Source organism: Siniperca chuatsi, linkage group LG6 (genome assembly GCF_020085105.1).
Source record: "Siniperca chuatsi isolate FFG_IHB_CAS linkage group LG6, ASM2008510v1, whole genome shotgun sequence".
NCBI lineage: Eukaryota > Metazoa > Chordata > Actinopteri > Centrarchiformes > Sinipercidae > Siniperca > Siniperca chuatsi.
The window spans coordinates 14,747,976-14,773,954 of NC_058047.1; the positions used below are offsets into that span (position 1 = coordinate 14,747,976).

At 37.7% G+C, this 25,979-nt stretch overlaps 1 long non-coding RNA gene across 1 annotated transcript; it reads left to right on the plus strand.

The window, feature by feature from the left end:
* The first annotated feature begins 17 nt into the window (after nucleotides 1–17).
* On the plus strand, nucleotides 18–23,658 carry LOC122878386. The gene is made up of 3 exons (XR_006378469.1): nucleotides 18–121; nucleotides 21,266–21,452; nucleotides 22,770–23,658. It is a non-coding gene; the product is annotated as an uncharacterized LOC122878386 (long non-coding RNA).
* Nucleotides 23,659–25,979: the final 2,321 nt, after the last annotated feature.

A 25,979-nucleotide genomic window follows, 5' to 3' on the forward strand; every position in this document is an offset into this window, starting at 1 on the left:
AATGCGATGTAAAATGGGAGCAGACCTAGAAGCAGACAACCCCCAGGCTCTGATCCTGTTGCCATGCGGCCGTTTCCCGGGCAACCCGTTCCCAGTGGCTCGTGATGGAGCAGTAAAACGGGTAGGTATTGATACAACCCAGGAGCAATTAAAGATATCAACTGGATAACCACCCCCTATTTATTCCCCATAAGGAAATGAACAATCTGAGCATTTGTTGGCAATGGAGCTTACTGCTGGTGACGCAGGTGTATCCCATAGGAAAACTCTGAGAAAGATTTTAGACTGATACTATAACAATATCACAGACAACTAATATTCAAACGGGCATACTTTTATGTTGTCATTTATACTTGTATAAATGTGTAATTTTATATGAAATGTTTAAAAAAAAAGAAAGAATAATAATCCACCAAATACAAGATATTAAGACATTATAAGTCCTTTTTGGGAGATGTTGGGAATATTATAGTGATATTTCATTAAGATAGGATCACTGCAACAAGCATGTGGGAGCTCTCTCTCTCTCACACACACACACACACACACACACACAGAGACAGGGGACATACAAAATTTGTTTTAGAGCAGTAGCCCTCTGCATTGTGCTGCTCTAAGCCTTTTGACTTAGCCTACATAATACTTACCAGACTGTACAGCCATAACCATGGAAATGACATACATTTCTCTGAGGTGACATGCTGGCATGGTGCCACTGAGTTATTGCAGATGACACATGACTTGTTCTGAACATAACATTAGTCAAACTTCCCTGTGGATTTGTCATAGAATAGCAACAGCAGGCACACAATCTAGCCTGTGTCAGTATGAGAGCATGTGCTTAAAAGTGACTCAATTTTAGATTTTACAAATGTAAAATTCCAGCAGGCTGGGGTAGTCCTATTCTAATATGGTACTGTAACCAGTATTCAAGTAATATCCTCAATTTACAGCTGTTATATCTGTTAATCCATAGTGTAAGATGTCCCCATTGTTATTTTTCACCCAATGCAACAATTTCATGGTGTTGTTTCGCCATTTTGTTGTTTTATTGCTGAATTTATTTTATATTCCCATATAAAAAGTATCCTGCTGAATTCTATATAACACTTTCCCCTATACTTAAAAAAAAAATATTTTCCCCAAGAGGATCAATATAGTTTCATGATATCTTATCTTAAAATCTTATCTCACACACCACAGAGCCAAGATTGCTGTCTGTGATGTTATCAAGATGCACTGTCTGGAGCTGCTCCATTGAAATTAAATGGGTTCACAGCCAATGGGAGTGGCTGTGAACTCCTGAACGGTTTGCTTCAGTTTTTACACTGAAATGAGCTTTAAGACTATTGCCTTGCCTTTGGTTTAAAATCAAAAAAGGAGCCTCCATAAATTCATTCTGGGTACTTTGAGAGTTGCCTTTCCAGCTTTGGTTATTGTTTATCTGTGGAAATAAATTGTTTATTGCAGTGGTATGAGACAGTAGGAGTTGGGACGCATTTCTATTTGCAGGTCTAGCTGTGACAGAGAGCCAGGAAGCTGGTTTCCAGAGGTTACAAGGGACGTTTCATTGTGTTGGAAATGAGTCAACAACCAATGTTCCATGACAAGCAGCATTAAAAGAGGGGGAGTGAAAAGTTCATCTTGTCACAAACACAATTCTAATTTGCATAACTGAAGCTCCCTCTACTGTTAATAGCTGTGATAATACCATTAATACCAACTTAAACTCTGGTTTTGTGGTTTTGTGAGATGTTTTGGGCTGAAACAGTAAGATATTTGCCATCCTTCTCTTGTCAGTCACAACGTTGATTTTTTTTCTTTTCTCTGAGCCCTTCAAGTTACCTCAGAAAATGAACCTTCCCATGCATGAAAGCTATAATTACAGTGACTCCATTTAGTGTTAGTGCACTGTGCAGAGGGGGGAGAAGAGTGGCAGCCTCTAATATTCAACTCATAATAACCTCAGGAATTATGAACAAGATGAAAGAGATCAGGCACTGGACTATCACAACGTCTGAGCTGGGTTTTTTTTTTTTTGAGTAATGGATACCTCAGACATTTCTTCAGAATTTTCAGAACCAGAATGAAATCAATGCATGCAATTTGCTTAAATAAGGAGTGAATGAGGTGATACATAAAGAAATTGACCATTTTTCTCAGGACGACATGTTTGCCTAAAAGGTTTATATATATATATACTTCTTCACAGCGTTATCAGCATCTTTAAAAGTGGAGCATAAACCCAAGAAGAATGGCCTTGTTTGTCTCCTTTAGTGGTTATGGAGACTATCTGCAGCATTAAAACTGCAGTTAATGTCTTAATTGTATGCAAACGATCGTTCTGAGTGAATGATGAGCTTGAACCAAAAAGCCTTAGCAAAATACCTTTATTGCTTTTTTGCTGCCTTATTGCATGTTGTCACAGTATTTTGCTCAGGTATGTTTGGCTTTACACACAATACCAAGCTCAGTTTATGGGACTAATTTAACATGAGTAATGCAGCATACTGAAAGCTATTGTTTCCTGAAGTAGGTAAGTGCATGGTCATTTTTCTGTAATAGTGATTTGCTTGGCTATTATGATAATGGATGACATCCTGCAGGGAAGTGTGTCAATCGATCACAACAACACACACCAAAATACGGATGCTGAGCAGTTCTATTAAATGCATCCCAGCAGCCTGGGTTTACGGGACACAAGAAAGATCCATGAGGACAAATGTAAGGATAATTGATCACCCATTCAAAGGATCCATGTTTTAGTTACAAATATACAAACTGTATTTTAATTAATGAAGTAATTGTAATCTCCAGTTTTGAATTTAAATTGTCTTATTTATTTTTACATAGCAAATTGGCCTTACTGGCTGAGGATGTAATGCATTAATATACAGTATGTAGTCTCAGTAAATTCCCTAACCATATGGATTATTTGTTTAGATTTTCTTCCACATCTTCTGGGTCAAGACAACAAATCAGCATTTTTAGGTGGACAACTTCAACTACTTTTCTAGACTTCAACCAAACATACTGTAGATAACAATTAATAAAAAACATTTCTTCACAGAAGTGAAACAGAGGGCATTGAAAGTCTTCTACAACTTCTTATCAGCAACTAACCCAGGTCATGAGGTTGCAGCACAGTGACTCCCTTCCAGCACTGATGCCTCCAAAAATTAACACGAAAAGACTCCAGTGGGGCCACATTAATTTAAAAGAAAAATTAAAACCACTAGATAGTGTCATGCACAGAAGAGACATTAATTATATTTTACTGACATTTCAATAGAAGAGAAAAAAATATGTCAAAGTGTAAGAATTTACCTGCAACAAGACGGTGGTTTGATAAACCTTTGACAGTCAATAGCATGGTGTGTGATAGATTTTAAGCTTTCTGAAAGCTGTCATATGATGGCAGAGAATTACATAAAAAAGTAGACTGAATGTCTCCACCTACAAATTCAGAAGTGGCACAATCTCAGCTATGACATTCAGCTTTCAAAAAAAGCCAGACCGGACTTTCTAGGAAATATAAAACAAGGAAACCTTAATGCCTTTGCTTTTACCCTGAGTTCTTCACGTAAGAAATTCCATTATGGTATAGTTCAACAACTGCCACTTGTCTGAGTAGAAAGTAATGTATTGCATTTCTCAAACTGTACCTTACTGTCAAAGTCCAAATGTACATTTATAACATAGATATAGTGGACAAAACACATTTTGAATGAACTATGGAGTTTGATATATGTAGCCCTCCAGCAGTGATTTATTTTGAGCCTTTCCTTTCTTTGCTTTTCCTGCACTGCCCATGTGGGACAAAACCTACAACACTCATGAGTCATAACTGATTTGTTCTTTCAGACAGCATCTACCACATTTCATACATCATGGATAGTTCAAAAAGCTCTCCTGAGTCATTAAATATAGCAAGAAACTGATCTTTTAGCCCCAAGAGTGACGTTCACTATGAACTTTCTCCAGGACATGCAGAACAGCCAGACAAGTAAAATTAAAAGAGGGAGAGAGTGAAAAGTTCATCTTGTTACAAAATATGTGCAGAATAGGCAGTACTGAGACATTACTGACATCTTTATAGGACATAGTGTAGTTTCTTGTTAATTCTCATCACTTAAATGTGGAGCAGCTGTCTGAAACAGTTGAGTGCCCAGTTGGCTGGATGCAGAGTGGTCCGTGGTGTATCAAGTGTGCTTTAGGCTACATAATAATGAGACTCTGGGAACCAGCAGTGGATGAAGCCACAGATGAAACCATCATAACACTAAACTGATCATTTATTGATCATAAGCAGCCAAATGTGTTATTTCTAAGAATACATTACAACAACTTGTACCTGCCCTTGTAATTTCATTAGTCCCAAATAAACAAGAATTACTTTATAATATACAACCGTAAGGCAGATAAATGTCTGAAAGACTAGACCAGATAAATAGGAAGTAAAATTAATTTTGCTGCAAACAACTGCCTGCAACAGCTGGAAACAAGCTTGATCCAACATGGATCCAAAATAGACTGAGAGCCTCCATTGAGCTGATGGGCGCTGCAAAATTCGGTGGTAATTCTGTAAAGGTTCGTCACTACAAGCGATCCCTTTCACATTACACATACTGTAGTAATTTGAACCCATTGTTGCTATAAAGAATATTGATTAGTGCAGCTTTAAAATTGGGCAAATGGCTCTGACATGATGACTGACAGACGGAGTCCTTCCTAAATAACAGTTTTTAATAAAAATACATTTTTCAATATAATTTGTCACCTTTACTCTTAAGTAGACAAACGTGTTTTCTGGTTTATTCATTCTGTTATACTGAATTGAATGTAATGAACAAAATTCTTTGTTTGCATAGCAGTGTAAACCATCTAAGAACCTCACTGCTGCCTTCCAGCTCCCTTGGTGTTCTTTTTTGTGTTACGCTCAAACACCAGCCACAGGCAAAGCCTCCCTCTGTATGTACCAAAAATGTTTTTTTTTTAACACCGGTTAAATGTTTAGTGTCTTTGCCAAGATTAAACACTTTGAATCACTGTTTCTTCGGAGAAACCTTCTCAAGTACAAGTTATAATAAAATTATTAGCAATATTTCTTGTGTTGAATACAAGGTGTTCAACACAAGGTTGAAACAATGTTGAATCAAGGTCGATTCAAAATCATAAATTACTTAAAGTGACTCTTAAAGGGCTACAATGTAGAAAACCTGTTCTGCTGTGTTTGATTAATTTCCCTGTGAAAACAAATCCTTCAGTCATTTATCAAGCAGAATGGGCAGAAAAAGGCACTCATACAGAAGGAAGTTTTAGCGGAGCAGTTACCTAGAAAGTACTTTTCAGTTAGTTGTGCTTTATTAGTGTTCTGCAGTATCTCTGAATGGATGTCGTCGAACTTCGGAGAGCGCATTTCAGACAAAACATGTGTTGATGAATGTTATATAAAAGGTGTAATAACCTTAAAGTATAAAGAATATTCTTTACTGTTATTATGCTGCCAGTGCTGCTAGTGTACTCAGCCCTTCCTTGTATCGTGCCTTTTGTGCTACCATCTTAGTCATAATCACAGGGGAAAAGGTCCTTTCAGGTACTAACTATGCATCCAGACATGAAGTATGAGTAATCAGGGTTTTTATATATATATATATATATAATATAATTGACTGTATCACTTTCTCTGTATAGTCACTTTGAAGCAGAGAATAAAATAGACAAGCTCTTTGCAATAAGTTTTTATAGGCTACTGATGGATGAAGGTGCCACCACTCGGTGTCTGCATGAAGTTAGATCTTGAGTGTCAACTAAACACTTAACAATACAGGGCCAGATTCCATATGTGAGCATGAAAGTCAGGGATGGACTTAAGCAAAAGTGAGCATAAGCCCCATTTATCACCGAATGTTCCTTTAAGTTGCAGCTGAGAAAGTTATGCATGCAAGGGTGATCTGTACCCTGGAGCTGATTTGATTGACACTCACCAGGTTTTAATCTTCATTCTTCATTATCATCTCTATTTCTAATACATTCCTACGCTTGTCTGTGAGCATAACATAAAACATTATAATCACCTTCATTGATGCCTTCGGCTCCAGCGGAGGTTTCTTTGACTACAGCCTGTTGAGCCTCGAGGCAGTGTTAATATTGCACGTAGCAAACCTAACAGCAGTTGATTCTTTTAGGGAAAAATGTTTTCCTCTGTTTATTGCTACCTTGATAGTTCTTGATGCAGTGATGAATATGATCCTCAAGTTAAATGAGAATAAACTCTCACTGAGACTGAAATGGTTGTTTTATTGTAATGAGGGAGGGTGTCTTTCAAAGTAAACTTATTTTGAAATAATGTGCTTATTGTACTCTTGCCCCTCTTTAGTGGCAAGGCTGTCAATAAAAAAACAACTTTTTTTGTTTAGAATTTCTTCTGAAGGTTTCTTTCAATATAAATGTAGGCATCATCAAATAAATTCACTGTGAAGAAACTTATATGCAAATGAATAACAATAAAGTAAATGCTGGTATCAGTACAGCCATGTACCTCTTTCCACCATGCACCTTAACCTGTAAATGCAATGAATTAAAAACAATAAAGTTTTGTTATCTTACTCACTTTAAACATTACAAAAACATGTCTTGAGTTTATGTGTTGTAAATACATCTTGTGCAATCAAATAGCTTAAATGTCACCAATGAATTTAATTTGTTGGGAATTAATCGTAACGCCCAGATAGATGTGACCTTTTAAGGTATTCCAAACAACAGCCAGGGTCATTAAAGATAATCACTTAATACTGAGCCCCTTTTTTTAGCAGGTGTCAAATTTAAGGTGGAATCACTGACCAGTTAAGGTCAAAATAGTTGTCTTAAGCACTTGAATATCATTTTCACATAGATAATGTTATTACACTGAAAATGACCAAATCTATACTTTCAAAACTATCAGTACAAAATAACTTTAATAGTAGTAATAATGTCAATGGAACTCAGTTTTATCTGTGATTATTCCAGTGAAAAATGATAAGAGGGGCTACGTTTGAATACAGCATGTGCACTGAGTGGAATGAGGGAGATAAAATATTATCACCAAAGGGTGATTTTTCTCATTCAATACCAGACAGCAAAATATCTCTCTTTCATAATAGAGCTCAGGGTGAATCTGGTCATGTAGAATGTATATTAATATTTTTAAAAGAAATGTAATTTTATGTTAGATTGAAAACTCTAAATTTCGCAGTAGCTTGAACTAGATCTAATCCCTGATGATTGAGACATGCAAATGTACAGTGCCCGTTGACTGGTTTCACTATTCACTCAGCCTTTTTGGCTTCAGTCTCACCCCTTTGAATGTGGACCTCAAAAAATGCATTGGTTACAATGAAAGAGCATCAAGTGGCTGTTCTTTTTGGTACAAAAGCATGACCTTCACACCAGAAGATGGCAAGTTCATTTTACATCTCATTGAGAGTTCAGTTTAAGAGCTGTGCAGCTCCCCTGCAGCCAGCTGTCATAGAAAACTGGGATCTTCATAGCAGGGTTTAATCTGTCTGACCTTCTGGCACAGAGAAATAGATTACCTACTACACCTCCAGAGCCTCTGCTCTAACTACCTGCGTCACCTTATGCATACCAAAAAGGACATCAGTTTGGCTGCTCATTAGTAGCTTTGTGTACATCATTAGACGTATTTTGTATTTTTTATCAATATGAGAAACAATGATGTCCATCTGTGTTCTTCAGAAACAAGTCATTTAATTATTGGATGAGCTTGTGTGCATCTGAACAATTGCTAATCATATCAAAAACAGCAGAGAAACTGTTCTTTTGATAAAAGGGTATGACTACACACAGCTTAAAGTTGTTTACTGTGTGGGTTCATCTCCTGCTTTTTCCACATATTTCATCAACAGAAAAAAAGAGTTTTCCTCTCCAAAAATCTGTGGACATTTATAAATCTCCAACTAATATCTATACAGGCACCAAATAATATTTCAGTGGATTATAACAAACAGCTTCCAAAACATGTGAATAAACAACCAAATTTGCCATCCAATGTGATAAGAAAAAGTCTATAATTGAATAAAAAAGCTATCACCTTCTGTTCCCAGAATGACAAAGGACATCAGCTTTCTGCTCATTAACAGATGAATGAATGTTGAGGGGAATAAGGAAAGAACAAATGATGTGAATAAATAGCTCAGGAAACGGCACCTAATGCATTGCCTTTTTTTTCCCTCCTGCCCAGTGTACCTCGCAAATTCAACCTCAGGAGAACAACGGATGTGTCGTATTGTACCTCGAATTGGCTAGATTGGAAGATTCAGCAAGACATAATGAGAAGTGATATGCCAGAGCTTTGCTGGAGATGAAAAGCCTGAGGGTATCATGAATGCTCTAAAAAGTGCAGAGTAGTCTCTAGATTGGATGAGCCTTATATTCATGGCAAGCATATAAAATCCAATTTATTTGACTGCTACCAGCCCCCATGTGTGCTTTATTGGAAGGCTGACCCTGACTTGACCAAAGACAAACAAAGCTACAGTATATTGTTCACCCCTTGCATCTAAATACGAAGGGGAATGAAGCAAGCCATTACAGTTTTATTCCTCTATATGGCAAAAACTGTCTTTTTATACCCCCTGTGTTTACCCTTTACTAGAGGGTGATATAATTCCTCAGGCTATCTTGCAGCAAAACTGAGAGAGAGAGAGAGAGAGAGAGAACAGGGACATTGAAATACAGCAACATGAATAACTTTCCCAACTGGAGAGATCCAAACGATTTTGTTACCAGCTTTGCTCTGTGGTCACAAATGTAGTTTTCACGTTGTTTTGACTCAGGCAAAAGCTTGAGTTCCTTTTTCATTTCCCCGGGGTTGACAACCCCAGCAACCCTCAGTGGGATGGTGAGGATAGAGGTGAACGTGTCAGTGTGAAATGAAATGCTCTCTATCTCCTGAGGGAGGTCCCTGCTCTATGTGGCCCGCCACTCAAGGAGAAATAACATTGTGGTGTACATGGATTTGTGAGGCAGCCTGTGTGAAAACATGGACATTTGACTGTGAAGTGAAATCGTGTCAGTGTGCTGAGAAAAGATTGGTGAAAACCTGTTCAAGTGTAGTTAACTAATCGTTCCATCTGTCTTTGTGTGTGATTGAACACCAGATTAGATAGCTATTCCCTGATCACTGATAGTAGACGAGACCTAATCCATGAAGAATGTGATTGAGGCATCCTGTGTGAACATTTGCTGGATACAATGCTTGACAGGCTCCTAAAATTAATGTCAAACTCCATGAGAGGAGACGAGACGGTGAGATTTAATGTGGCTCTCAAATGATTGAAATCATCGCTCCGGGTGAAACAAACTTTAATAGGTTTCTTTTTCATCAGCTATACCAAAGCTTTCCCCACCAGATACTTGGAATATTCAAGTTCACAGCTTCAAGATATTTTTATTCACTGACTCACAGATGCTTCAAAAGTCATGCGGTCCTGTAGCTCAGTGGGTGTAACACTGTCAGGGGAAGGGTTACTGTCACTGAGTTACTGTTGCTATGTCCGTCAAACTTTCTGTTCTCGTACTACACTGATTACGGTGGCAAATTTATCACTCAAAATGCATAATAATTTTTTAAATAATGGGTCCTTGATTTCAGACAAAGGCAGACAAAAACAGGCTTCTATCAATTTTTCCGGGCTGATTTCACTGACTTAGCTAGCTAATTAAGCTAACGTTAGGTCTGTGAGTAGGTTAAAAATGTCTCTGGCTGGCTTTTGAATGTTTCCAGATGACTTGTTTTAAAGAAGAGTACCCTAAATAGGTCATAAGTATGTACTTTAATAGCATTCGGAATGGCTTCCACACAGTGAGATAGATGTGCTAGAAAGTTTTTTTTTTCTTTCAACGTAACCTGTAACCCCAGAAACTAATGGAATTAGTTAATGATATGCTCCTTGGCCTTGGAAGTAATGCTCACTTACTACTGGAGTAGTAAGCTAGTTAGCCTGACATGCTAACGATAACCGCTTACATTAGAGCAGATAAGCACACCATTTAATCCAGTTCTTAAACTTTTTATCTTGTGTAGTTGGTTTTGGAAAGGCTAAAAAAAGACAGCACCCTCCAAACTCTTTAAATGCTGAGTATTGCTCTAACTGAAGGCATTCACACCGCTTCAGCATGTGGCGAAATCTAAAGCTGCTGTGCCTAGTTATGATTGCTAAGCTATGCTTGGATAATCGCTGTTTGAGGGACGGATTTAGCGAATCGTTAATTCTCTCCGGGACCACCCATGTTAAAATTAAATGTGCCTTTTCTTGTTTGGGATAAAAGCAAATGACCTGAGTCATTTCCTAATTTGTAATGATATAAAGACCTTCCAAGTGGTGATGATTATGATATTTTGTGAATGCCATACTAATTCTATAATCACACTCAGCTTAGAGGCCATCAGTATTCGCATGCTCTTTCATAGTGGAGGCACACATTTGCTAATTCACACATATCTTTTAAAAAGCCCATTTCCAAAGTTGTGCCTATTTGTTTTTTAAATAATTACATGAAATGAACCTTTTAGTTCAGCTGAAATACAACACTTCCATTAGTACTAATGTTTCTTTTTTACGTATATACTGCTTACTTTTAATTTAAAATGCTTTTAATTTGTGCTATCAATAAGTCTGCAAGAGTAGATGTCACTTTTTTCAAATGTTTCCACATTTTAGAACATACAGTAACTCATCATTTGCTTGCTGTGTTAAAGGTTTCACACTGAAATTACTCTGTATTCTGAGAACAGTCAAGAGCCCCAATTTTCTTCCTAAACTGGACAGTTACAGTTTTGCAGTCTGACCACACGTTACTGCTAAAATGAGGAACCTCCTTATCTGAATGCTCACGCTGCTTCTTTGTACCATTATTTCAAGTCTTTCTCTCCTTACTGTCAGCCTTTTTTGTTGCCTAAGGCAATTATATCTTTAATTGAACCTGTTCAGTGTTTAATTGAACACCTTTTCCTCATCAAATAACATTATTCGCAATTTAATAAATATTTTTGAACTCTGTCAGGCACATAAAGACACCCTCAAAATTACCTGACTGAAAATGTGGCAGGAGCATAATCAAACTGTTCTGATGGGTTTAAAATATTAATAGAAATAGTTTTATGGAAGTATTTGTGTGTGCTATTTTTAATGAGGACAAATTCTAAGGTTATGGCCTTTCATATCCATCAATTGGAACAAGTTCTTTCTGCTAAAAGCACTTATAGTAAGTTTTAAAGAGTTTGGCTAAAAGGAGAATAATCTAGAAATCCATTCAGACAAAGATTTAACGCCAAAAGACTGCTCCATTAAGAATCAGTTAGTATCATTTAATATGCAGCAATAATATGGAACAACCTGGTCCACCAATCGGCAAATTATGTGGAGATTATCGATTCTCTATACTAAAATGTTTATTCTTTTCACTTTTTCCAAGTCACAAAAAGGTCAGAGGTCACCTATGGAGCTGGTAAAGAACCTGTAGATTTTTTCTCACCTCACTCACCACAACACGCTGCTGCCCCGAGGTACAGTATGTGCCAGTTATTACATCTTTCATTTTTTTAAAAAGCAAAAAAAAATGTCCACTGTTGTATGTCTGAATTTCTGCTGGATTCATGTGCTGGCTGGTATTACAATAAGTGAAAACTGTGAGAGTGCAAATTACAAGCCTGAAGCGTGGGAGCACACAAGTAAATAATTTTATTTTCATTAGCTACAGTGATGTTGTTAATCACATTAGTGCTTAGTTAATTTACTTTTATGATCAAAGAAAAACAAAGCGTTGGTAGCTTTGTTTCAAGCAAAAGAAAAATGTTAATTTGATTGCCAGTAAAAATCAATGACTTAACAACATTAAATTACAGAGATTAAATAGAGCTTAAAAGAAAAAAAAAGACATAATAAATGAAAAATAGATTGCCAAAGCCACCAATGAGCCACTGCAGCAGCAAGAATAACTTACAGTATGTGTACATTTTCTCCCTCTGGTCAACTTATAACATGTAGCATTAAACTGAAAATCTATGAACTGTATAAAAACTAGATATTTATCCTCTCTATACAAGTCAAACACGGTTTCCCATGATGAATTATTCAAAGTTTCAAATTATTTCTTCTTCAAGATGAAGTTATGCTTCAGCGTAATTGCTTTGAAAGGAAAAGCTTTCACTGAGCCATGCTTGGGCCTTGACAGTTTATGAATTCAAAGTAGTATGTCATCAAATTTCCGCATCTCTATTGCTATTTGGCAGTTCATAAGGTCAAGTTTTTAACGAGTGTCACATCAATAAACACTTCAAATATAAACAGAACACATTGACAGAGAGACTCTTACATTAAATACACCCTGCAAAACCCCAAAATATAGTCATATCCAGACACCTGCAAACCAGAAGTTTTACACAGCTTATCTTACTATGACAGGGGAAATTTCAAAGTGCATGCATGAGATTGTTGATTCTAATAAAATCAGCATTAAAGTATTTGGAGAAAAGGAATTGTGATATGGTGGTCTGATGACGCTCAAATCAAATTTAAAGGCAAAAAAAAAATCTAAACGTGTAAGATAGCTTCAAAAATATTGGCACCGCTATTTATATGTTAAAAGTCTTACTTTATATGCAGGAGGTAGCTAAGAAACATAATATGCTCATACAGGATAGCTTACCTTGGAGCATTTAATGTTAGTGTATTTATTTGTACTTAAAGCCCAAGGTACATAAAGGCTACAGCTCAAACATCAAAGGGGATCTTCTCTCATCAGAGATACTTATTGTTTATTCTCAGCAAAAAGCAATTTGAAACAAGTACACATCTAATAAAGAATTGTGGAGTGGCCTGTGCTGGGGCTATATCCCAATAATATGAAGGCAATTTGTAGTAGCGGGATTCAAGACAACGTGAGGCCAGAGGAAATCAATAAAAAGGCAGAGCATAATGATAGAGCTCCTAAAAACTCTTACATTACACCGCTGTCTCTCCTGACTGTATGAGACCCTGACACATGAAATGAAAAGCTCCATTTGTATTCTGCACAGCGATCCTGTGATACAGGGAAGACAATGGTTTGTCCTCTCACCTTTTCCAAATCAGTGTGGATTATACTCATGATTAATGTCATGTCTGGTCACGACATACTTATTTCAGTTCTACCCCCAAAAATGACAAATTGCAGGTTTTTCTGTTTCGGGGTGTTTGTATGTGTGTGTGTTGTGTGTGTGTGTGTGTGTGTGTTTGTGTATGCATGATTTCATCTGGGTTATGTATCCAGGGCAACTCTGACCGATGTTCTCTTGTAAACCATGGAGTAGGTGCAATTTATCCCCTATGTATGATCCTCACAACTGCTATTTTTCCGTTCTGAGGTGATTTGGCAGCTGGAGGAACTTGCGGTACTAAGACAGATGTGGAACCAGAATGGGCTTATAGACGCACATACAGTACATGCCATGCCATGTTTTTTGATTAAAGTAGCATATACAGTAGCTGATGTTTTGGGAGCAATACTATAATAAATTTGACCATTTTCATACCAAAAACATCACATATGATGAAGATAAAAAGCCTTTTTAACTGTGTTCAGTGTTAAGGGAATTTCTAGGATACATTATATCGTATTTTATGATTAAATGAGTTAGTTTAATAAAATCAATAAATATAATGTGCAAAGGAAATAAAATTAGGCAAAATATGATTTTATTGAACAAATACATAAATCAAATTGCAATGAATAAATGAAATGTACAAAGGAAATAAAAGCTAATTGTGGGTTTTAGATGCCGCAGGAAGTATATTCAAATTAATTTTATTTGTGTAGCCCAAAATCATAAATGACAAATTTGCCTCAAAGAGCAAAAGAGGAGCTCTTCCGAGAGGGATAGACATGCAATAGATGTCATGTGTACAGAGTAGACAGAAATAAAGATAGTAAAATTAAAATATTAGCTATATTATCATATCAGAGGTGGGAATTGTGCATTTTCACATTGCTTCCTCATTTTCCCCACATCCGTGAATCTCTAGTGGTAGAACCATGTGTGCTGTGTGTCACCTGATGAAGTGTGCTCACATGGCAGCTTGCACCCCCCCGAAGCAATGTTAGCCACGCATGCAGCTAGCAAGCGGAGGGGAGAGGTGGGCCAGGGGAGGAGAAGATGGAGTACGGCTCCTCCCTTTCTGTCTCAGGGTGACAAGGCTTCTCCTCCACACCTTCACATTCGTCTAATGAGGTGATAAAGTGAATGAATGAGGCATGAAAGGAGACATGCTGCTGAGGCCAGTGTGTTCCCAAGATGCCACTCTCCACTTCGCAACCTTTTGCTTCTCTGTATCTTTGCGGTTGAGGACAGTAGGAAAAAAAGCTCACAGGAGGATGAGGCAATTTCTGCAATGTGTCTGCAACATATTTATCAGTCCTGGGTGGCATTCCTGCAGCCTACATATAATATATGCTTGTTACAATGGGGCTGTGGAACAGGAGTGAGGATCGTTGGGGAGGAAAGACTTGTGAAATTTTTACCTCAGTCCAATACTTCCCTCATTGTGGTAGTTAAGCCAGTCTGAGTTAAATCGCTACAAAAGGTTCATGCTTGTGCTTTACAGTCCTCCCAAAAAAAAAGTATTCTTCACCTGACGTAACTCAGTACAAGTTCATACAATGAACTTGGCGAATAATGCCAAGAAACTAAAGAGTTCCTTTAACTCTGACTGTTCAACCATGTAAATGTTTCAGATTTGGCCAATTCTTTGTCATGCAAAGGAACACACTGAAAGCCTTTTTCTTGAGGAGCATGTGCAATCACCCTGAGAGATACCGGCTGAGTATGCCAAGCAGATTTATTAGGTGAAATTTAATTCAGATGAGTTATTTCAGGAAATGCTGAGCCAAAATGACTTCTTTCAAAAGAAAAACTGGCGAAACACTGGATAACTTCTTTCTGATTTGTAGTACAATACTGTAGGTCATTGTTGCATTTTAGACAGCTTATCTCGTTGAGACAGGAAATTTCAAAGCAAATGCATTTATAATGTTTTCACATCCAAGATTTTTTAAAACGGATGTATTTTTAATTAGCAGTGTTAGATTCTAATAAACTCAGCATTAAAGTATTTTGGAAAAGAGAAATTGTGATACGGTCTGATGATCAGTTGTTAAAGCGTAAAAAATCAGTTGTAGCCCATGGCTCATCAGCACTCTCCAACAAAAAGCCAGGAGGTATTAATGACTAATAGAGTTACCTGAGTCATGTTCTTCTACATGTGATTCAGATATTGCTGTCACTGAAATCACATTTGTTAGTTTCATTCATAATGTGAATTCTGAAACAATATCTTGTGGCTGGAGGGTAAGTAAAGGTCCTCATTTTAGGACAGCTACTGCAGATTAGTGTGCTTTCTGGAAATAATGACTTTCTGCTAACAATCTAATCTGTCAGTCCAAACACTGGGAAAAGCTCTGTGTTTCACATCCCAGTGAACAGATTGGCGGATTGTCTGTAGCCAAGACAGACAGTAGATCACATCCTTGTGTTGCCACCAGGGAGCTACAGTGGAGCTCAGGCGTATTAACCAAATCCTTATATTAACGCAAACTAACTAGGAATTGTCAGGCGCAAGACAATCTCAATCACAAGAATCAAGTTTATAGTTTCTTCCCATCTAAGTTGCAAATATAAGGCTCTGACAAAGGGACCTACAGTGTATGCACAGTGTCTGCTTAAATGGCGAATGAATAACACCCACTGAACCTAGACTTGAAGATAACACTCTACCCAGGGAGCAGAAGTGCAAGTGCTTAGCCGGGAGGCAGGGCTGGGAGCAGGACGGCAGGAGAGCTCAATTGGTATTCCTGTTTGAGTTGCATCCCAGAAGGCCAGCCTTTATAAATAATATGATAATGCTGTATTTCCAGTGCTGCTGAGGTTAACTGTATGGCAGGGGAGGAACAAAGCACAGTGCTACGAGAGTGACCTGAGGTGAGTGGCAGGGATCGGCAGTCGCCGGTGCATCCTGGGCTGGTTGCGTTCGCCACCAGTCGGAAGCCGAGGAGACGTGAAGTGTTGACATGTTTGATCATACTGTGTCAAGCTTGAAAAGTGCAAGACTGGGACTGTAAAAACGGCTGACAGGGGCCAATGTTTATGCAGAAAGCACAGTGCTACTGGTACAGATCATTTACCTGGGGTTTGGGATCTGTCTGAAGAACGCCTAGGCCCCTTGTTTAAGCAGAGGGGATCTTAAGCTGCTCCTGTCTTGACCCAATATTTCAAAACACACCCTGCTCTCCTGCCAGACAGGGTATAAGAGTGGAAACATCGAATTTAACACTGCCACGGGGTGCATAGATGGGAAAATACAGGTTCAGTTTCTTCTTGCAGCTGCAGCATAAAGAGGTGACTGCACCCTGAAATCAACAGACACAGAGGTTTTTGAGGAGAGTGCTCAACCCACAGTTTCTGCCGAGAACAGCTACAGCAGCATATTTTGACATCTGTATATTTATGCAGAACAGAATTCTACTATAATAGCATTTTATCTCTTTGTGGTTCACTGTAAGGATGATATGGATGTTAACAGTGTATGTACAGTTATTATGCCAGAGACAGTTTTTTTTTATCTCCCTGTCTTTCTGTGTCTGTCTGTCTCTCTTCCTCATCTTTCTCTCTTCTCTTCTAATGTCACATTCAATGTTTGTGATATTTTTAGCCCAAGTGTTTGCATTTGCTGTTAATATAGAGGATATCACCCCAGCCCACTATAGTGGAACCACTAAAATGTAAGCAATATTTGCCAAATGAGATGGAATATGTAAACTGTAATTTGATATAGTGCAGAGTGTTCCTTAGTGTAAAGGTTTCGTACTTCCTTGCGATGAATATTCTCTATGTGGAGACATCTTTTTACTTATATTGGGCTGCATGATATTTTACATTATTGTGCTTAGAGGATAGAGCTCTGATATGAATGCTGTGGTGCACTCCTACAGGCATATTTTTCCCAAACAACAAGCCCAACACATTTTTATGATAGCTGAGACAGCATTATCTGTATCACCCCATGATCACTCAGACTATTTTCAGGTCTTCAGAGCCTTATTTTGAACATTTCAAAGCGAAGAAGGTACATCTCCACATTAGCATATCCATATCCATTTTTTTTCAAGGATATTGATGTGTTTTTGTTTCCTGTCCCAAAAGAGCATTTGCAAAATCTTTCCACAAAAACAAGTTGCCTCATGAGAGATGGTTTACCACATTTTCACTGCTTTTTAATATTCAACACTGAGTCGCTTATTAGACTATATGGCTGGCTTATGACATTTAGGTTTGTTCATTGGAAGATAATTCTTACATTATTTGTTTTGAGTACATTACAAAAGCATGGCTGATATTTTTTGTTTTCTAACCTGTATTGACTGTGAATAATAATAGTATTCTAATATTATTATTAATTATAGATTTGTGTCGTTTTCACTGCATCATACCACCATGTCCGTCAACTGAAACAACATCAGTTGACCTTACAGACCGTTTTGGCTGCTAAACTTTGAAATGTACACAACTACAACAATTTATTTATGGTTGAAAATGTATCTGACTATCCACCACCTGAATCACAATGTACTAATTTTCCTCCGCACTGTATTTAAATGACAAACTGTGGCCTGTTTCTAATCATGTCTCCTACAGGTAATCCTTTCATGGCAGAAAAATTTATTCCTCTCACTTTTCTGGCACGGAGCATGTTTTTGCATTTTAAGACATAGTGCTCATTTCAGAAAAAAATCTGGAGACCTTCCTCTTAGTCATCCATCTATCCTTCTACAGCCACCCATTCATCAATTTTGTTTATACCTCATTTAAAAATTGGGATGCATATATTTAAGATAGTATTGTATACTGGAGATTGTTATCATGTTAGTGGTAAACTAGAAGTTGTAACTACTGTAAGGATTTTAAAAGTAGATATGTTGGAGCAAAATGATTAAATTAAACATATTTTTATCATTATTATTTTTCATCTAAAATGGTGCATGTATTCTGTATATTAAACTGACGTCATGCAGTCTCCCTTTGTGCCACCAGGTGGCATCGACACTTTGTTATCCCTCCTCATTGCAGTGAGATAATACTGTATATGAGTGGTTATTCTCAAAACTAATCCTCATGATATTCAAAAATGGCAATGTCACACTTCTGGTAAGTAAAACACTTGACGCTATGTTGACGCTAAAAGTATCTGAGAGCCCCTAAATGATAATGTTGACAGTCATCACTTCAATGATGATGATGATGATGATGATCAGCTTAAATGTTATGTTTAAGACATACCATAGAGATCAAGCTTAAAATATTGAATGCTGATAATGATGTGCTTGACTTTGAGATTTCGACTATTGCTACTTGCTAATATCTCCGTTTTCATGCACTGAACATGATAGCCCCAGTTGGGACTAGCTAGCTAACTGCTAAGAGAGCTACAGCATAGTATAAGATACAGTGACCAGCTAGCACAACAAGTTTAAACTTACCAGACAACGGCAATGTTTAATTTTGTCTTTTGGCCAACTCACAAAATTAACGCCTGTTAGCTACAGCTGATTAAATCTGCTGGCGTACTTGTCATTTCAGGTGGTGGTTGCAGGCTAGCAGTTTTATTAAAGTTTTGGGGCAAAAACTAGCCTGTTGTGCCATTATTTAAACAAATATTGAACTTAAAGAAATGACTGTAAATGAGCATTACATTCATGTTAAAAGAAGCTTAATGCTACATTTAAGTTCATTTATTGCTTTGACATTATCTTTCCTTTAATATACCATGTCAGATAAGCGTGCAGAATGTTTTTTTTTTTCATGGGCAAAACTATCAATAATTTCAATGATAAATCAATAAGATAAATCAATTGATAAATCAGTAGTCGGTCCCAGTCCTAGCTGTAACACTACATATTGTAGCATTACAGTAAAACCACTGGCTTGTTGCTAGACAAACCAACCTGCAGTGTCTTTTTGTGATGGCCCAGTGATCCAAAAGCTTTTGTCGTCTGCCACAAACATTCGCAGGGAGCAGAGCCAGAGTGTGTCAGAGTTGATTTCTGCCTGCGGTGAGGGCAACACTCAAGCTGCTCGATTGACAAAGTCTGCCTGGAGGCTCCATTTTGAGACTTCCCCAAAAGAGGTGGACTTTATCTCACAGTGAGGACATGATGGAGAATTTTACCTTTGCAGTGGGTAAAACACCATGAAATTCACGGTAGAGTTAATATTGATCTGTTACAAAAGTCATTCTTTTCTCGCCCTTGGAGACAGAAACAAAGAAATCTGTTTCCTCCATTAACCCACCCACACAGGCTTTATATATATATATATATATATATATATATATATATATATATATATATATATATATATATATATAGCTTCCCATATGTAGCTGTTAAAAGTACATTAAGTCATATTTTTACCATCCCACGGCAGAAAATGACCATAATAAGCAGTATATCTGTAGGGGTTTAATGGTGTTGTGATTCATCACAGGCACTGAGCAGTCTGCTTTTCAAAACTTACATTATGACCTTTTGCTCTTTTTCATGGATGAAAGTAGGCAGTCCTACAAGGGACAAGGCAGTGCTGCAACAGAACAAATGACAATTTTATCAAAACTTTTTCACTTTTAATATACAACATTATTTAGTTACCTTGCACCCCAGCCAACTCATCTCTATTTAGAAGATTTTACTTCATGTCATACTTCATACGTCTGTATCATTTACAGACCACCAGCCTGTTGATGATGATGCAATTTCTTGGTACAGATAGAGTCAAGTTAGCCCTGTCTTCTAAAAATTAGGTTTATCTAGCTATTTTCAACAGCAAATATGTTTTGTAATAAATGTTATGCCACCTTGATTACAATTTTTATCAACATAACGATTTAACTTTTTTTTTTAACAAATCTGGAACGTCACAAAATGTTCATACTGATTGTATCTGCAAAATGTATGGGCAATACATTTTATTTGTTTTCCTTGAAATATTTGCACATAGCAAGTAAGCATGTTGCTCGTTTTCATGGTTTGGTTGTGGCAACTCATAGCACAGATTGTCATCTTGGTTAAATAATGAAAACGTCAATGGAGACACGAAATATAACTCCAGGGACTCCATGGCTTACCATGTGTCAATTGAAAATTTGTTTGGGAATATGTATCTCACAACAGGGCTTTTAAGTGGGTCCTGCTTTATTATCTGCTCTTGTAATGCTGTCTTCAAGGGGTCCTTGTGTCAAAATATAGTTTCAACACCATCATTATGTCAGATTTATGCTTACATATTGAATATTCTTATAAAAAAATTGTAATTGTTCAAATCAACACACAGCAAATCTGGAGCCATCTAGTATTCCAGCATAGAAACGCTGTACACACTGGACAGAAAGTCGGAGTCAAAAGGGGCCCAGCAGCTGTTGTTTTTTCACCCCGGGGCCCCCTAGTGTAAATGAAGCCATGCACATGCATATGTGGAACGCAGGACAAGAATGACAAGTTCTGGCCTGGAAAAAATGTTGACAGTGAGCATAATCCATGCATCAATTACATTTCCACCAAAACACTTTAGACAAAACCATTAGGTAGTATTTAGAAGACAGGGTTAGTCAGTCAAGTCACAGGTTAGATAATGTCCCTTTAACTGTTGTACTGTAAAATGTAATCATTTACAAAGTAGTGATTAGGTTCCTTTGAGGATTTCATGTGGCTGCAGAGCATGACAAGGCTATGATGTTCTGAATTGTGACAGCATTGGTCACATTGCCAGGTGCTCTTCTCTCAATTCAGGTCAGTGCCAGTGTGGGATGCTGTGGAGGCATTGGTGCGAGAACACTTTAATGTCCATCAATATGCTTCTCTCACTAGAGAGACGTGTTGAAAACCCCTGTAGAACCAGAGGAAAAAGGGAGAATGAAGTGTGTTATCGCAGAGGAAAAAAAGCCTACTGTGTGAATGACAAGCCTCAGAGAGGCACGAGGACATTGCATTGCCACACTGACATTCACTCTCTGGTAGGGAGCTTACTGCCAAAGATATGGCAAACCCTGTGGTGCTTTCACAAGGAGCAGCTAACACACACACATTGGTGGGCTTCAAAGCACTTGTCAAGCCACTTTAACCTCACCCTCTCTGCATATAACCCTTAACCCTCACCTTTGTTTTGCTCCCACAGTTTCCAAGCATCCTGTGCCAAGCCAGGTATTTCTAATTTGCCCCTGTGCCCCGTGGGCTCAAGGAGCTGCAGTGCGCTGGCTGTGAAACGTAGGTGTGACATGGCAGATGGAAGGAGCTGTGGGAGACTAGGTGAATCTTTCAGTCCTACGGCGAGTCCCCTGGGCTGCAAGTGGAAAGTGACCACGGTAATTAATCCATTTTCACCACTTTTTTATCCTCCAAATATTGAGCCTCACGGGAAGAGTGTTCACTGAAGGACACAAGTACACCAAATTTCATTTCAGTCAAGTGGTGGGGGAAGGTGGGAGTGAGGTTGTATAAGGGCTGGAAAGTAATGTGTGGTAACGGCATAGAGCCACGTTAAATGGAGGTCATGGTAGTAACGTTCCAGTGGAATAAACTGAGAAAAATCCAAACATTTTAATACATGGTTTGGTTTTATGTAGATGTTTCTCATGTATCAATCAAGTCACACTGTAATGCATAAAATATTCCAAGGGACCGGAAAGGATAATCTTCTTAGAGAAATTATTTGAATATTGGATGTATTTGATGGATGTAGCCTTATGCATCAGTCTCCAAGTAGGCTTCAACCTTTTGTTGCATTAACTGTCATGTGGTTAAAATGTGCAAATCAAGTTTGCTGCCCACAGTTAAAGCACACCATCCTCATTTTCTGTACCCACGAGCAGTTCTACATACAATGACAGAGAAACCCAGAAATTGGTCGAAATAATCACATTTTTCTCCCCCTCGTGGCGATTCCCCTTGTGAAATCTGTTCAGATCTCAGAGGTTGCACAGAAATTTCCATGTTGCATCATAATGAAATCATTAGATCAAAGGAAGGAACTCTTTAAAATCTGTCTCCATAGATTAGTATTATAACAGCAAGTATTAATTCACAGAGAACAAAGGGGTGGTGTGCTGTACAAGTGTGTACAAGACACAGAATTAGGCTTGTAGAAGGCCAGGTGCACAGCAAAGTTACTCAGGAACATAAACTGGGAAAATGCATTGAAATTATTTCAGTTTTCAGCAGCAGTTAGGAAATAATCAAGCGTGATTCAGCATTTCACCTTGATCAGTGTTATCATCAATTAAAGGGAAGTGACCTCAGGGGGCCAACAGTGCAAAGGTTAAGGCAGTAAACAAGAAATGTCCAGGGGGTTGACCGTGAACATTTTACTAAACAGATGACTTCTCTTGATGGAATTTCTCTTTTGATTTAAGGGTTATCTTTTTATTGCCTTATGAAGAAGTTGACCCAAATATGAAAACATATTGAAGTCACTTTTTATCAAGACTGCACCTTATCATGTTCCTCTGACTTTAGAGGTTAACTTTTGTGAAAAACACATTTTATGAGGGTATTTACATAAAGTAGCTTTAGACTGAGGAATATATGAAGGACAGAGTGGGCTAACATTAGAAAATTAACTGTTTAAAATAAATAAAATAATTGACTTGTGTGTTGACTTGTTTTACTCTACATCTATCTAGTATCTCTCAGTGGCAGGGTAATAACACAAGAACAGATCCACCCAGGGCTGAGACCGAACAGTACAGGAAGAACAAATTGGAGAAAGAGGCATCACATAACACCAATGCTCAGTGGCTAGACCACAGCAATCTCCCAGAACAAGATCCACTAACCATTACAATGGCAGACTTCCAAGAAAGAGTGAAAGGTATGAAGATCGGGACAGCACCAGAACTCTGACATGACTATGACCATCCACACCTACTGGCTGAAGAAACTAACTGCACTCCATGAACACCTGGCAGCACAAATGAACCAAGTGCTGATGGATGGGACCCACCCAGAATGGTTAACCCAAGGACAGACGGTCCTGATCATGAAGGATCCCCAGAAGGGAACGATTCCATTCAACGACCGGCCAATAACCTGCCTCTGCACAACATGGAAGCTCTGGTAGAGGACCCGAGCTTGAGGATGACACATACCACCACACAGGGGGTCAGAGGCAGAATTTTTACACAGTATATCTACTGTATCTATCTAGCTACAAAGCCTTATAGTCCACCCATAACTAATTCCAGTTCAGCGATTGGAAACAAGTTGTAGTAGTAGATAATTAGTACAAGTACTAATAGTCATTATTTTATCCACATGCACTTCATTGCCACAGCCTTATTATTAGAGTAGGAATAACTACAGTAGAAAAATTAACTGACACATCAAGGTGTGTAGAATTACACATGTATGTTTATTATTTTTTGCTCCTACATTATGCATTAATTTACTTAGTTTGGATCCAGGTATTTATCATGCATTTATTTTCAGAATAAGGCCAGTACACACACACACACACACACACACACACACACACACACACACACACACACACACACACATATAGACAAACAGGATTGACAAGGAACAGAGGAAGGGGAAAGCTACAACAGAACTACGACTGACTAAACTATGACTGTCTATGTATTTTATTTACTTTTAGCATTCATTCAACTAACTCATTTTTATACACTACCCCACCATCCCCTTTAAGAGTTATAACATTTATTTATCCAGGTCAGTCCATTAGAGAACAAATCTCTTTATGGGGGACACCTTTCAAAGAAAGCAACATGAAAACAAATGCACAGCTTTTACAGAATGATGCAACAATGTACAAGGTCTGCAGGTTAGCATGCAATTAAGACAGAACATGATGAAAAATGAATAAAATCAAAATCATGTAAGAAAGTACCTTATTGTCCTGTACTTCAATGTCAAGGTCCATTGGATCAATATAAAATCAGCATGTTCAGAGGGTGAAAGCCTATTGACTAAACAAAGCTGACTCCTTCTTGCAGAATCTTCCACTGTCCTGGTTTATCTGTTCTCATTTCAAACTAACAAAAACAAGCCAACTTTACACCATTTTGCAGTCATACACTTTCTCCAGTCCCTTTATTCCCTTTCAGTGCTAAATTTAATGACAGATGTAAAAAAAAAAAATAACAGTATTTCCACCAAATTGCAGAAATAATAAACCCTAAACACAATAACACCACGATAAACTCAGATCATACTTGTGAACAGCACTGAAAACAAGTTTGAACTGAAATCGTGCAGCTTATAGAGCATTAAAAGCTGCTTAGAAAGTTCTAAAGGCATCAGCAGCATTAGCAAGAACTGCATCATCAGTTTATTTTAAAGATTTGACACATTTTGACATAGATCAACAATATAAATGGTTAAAAGAAGAGATCCAAGCACAGAGCCCTAGAGCTCCCTTGATATACAGATAGAAATCTATGAAGCAAAAACATCAAACTGAGTCTGTCATCATTTACAAACCACAGGACTCAGTGCCAAGTAATCTCTGTCAGAGAATAGTTAGATCAACAGTATTAAAAGTCGTGGAAAGATGTATAAATAGGCAGCAATAATTACCTCTGAATTCAGTGAATGTCAGTCTACTTGCCTCCTGACAGGCAGGTTTTGTCATACTCTATACAAGCAGCAGTGTTTAAGGTACCAAATCAGTTTAACTTTCACATGCATGGGTCATATCTAATATTTTCTCTTAAGTTGCATTGTTCATTTTCCTCTGCATGTGGGGCCAGATCTGTGCAACTTATAACACTGAATCATATCAATCATTAATTCTGATATGAAGAATATACTGTATTTTAACTTTAAAAAGTATTTTGCTTGTTTTAACATTGTGCTAAAGACACGAAGTCTGCATACTTTTGACTGATTGCTGCTAATTTATATGGACTAAACACAGTAAACTTACACAGTAAATATATCCCAGGTATTAAGTTTATTTAGGTGAAAATATACAATCAAATCATTAATTCCTTGGCATCTGCAGGGATAATGGCTTTTTTTGACCTATTGATTTAATTCTGATACTAACAGGATTTGCTGTACTGTACACAGCAGTAAATAAATGTAAAAATGGGCATGGGAGTGCTTCATAAAAGGATCGTGGAAGATATGGCTTATTTTTATGTCTTTTTTTAAATTTGATGGTTGTTGTTGAGACTTAAAACCACACATGTGAACCTCATGGTGGTGCTAGAGGAAAAGCCAGAGACTGTGCCAGGGACCGTGAATGTCTGTACAACATTTTATGGCAATCCATACAATAGTTTAAGAGAGATATTTCAGTCTGTACCAAAGCGGTGGACTGATTGACCACCACTCATGGCACCAACATTGCCATCACTAGAGCCACACTGCCTGCAAACTACTACTGAACCAAATTTCAAGTGCTTCTTGATGCAAACACTAAAGCAAACTGACTGGAAGTGTAATGATTTGTAGTGCTCATTACTGTATTTATGTTTTTTTCATCCTATAACTGAAATAATGTACTGAAGAATCTGCAAACACAACAGAGCCATCTACATGTCACCTCAAGAGCATGTGCCTTAAATTATTATTACAGTAACACCAGTGCTAAAACCTTGAAACCAAACACACAATTGATGTAGTTCATGAAACGCTGGGATTAGAATAGTGGATTAGAAGGTAAACATTCAATTATTCAGTTAAGGCTTGCATACACACATTACTTGTAAGATCTTACAGGATTCTGTGCATGCATATTATGTTTGCCTTAAGGCATTATAAATGAAGACAAGCAGACAAGGGGCTTCTCTGCCAAGTCTATTAGTAACAAGCCCATTAATCCAGAACATGAATGCACAACATAATTAAAGCCATTTAGTGAC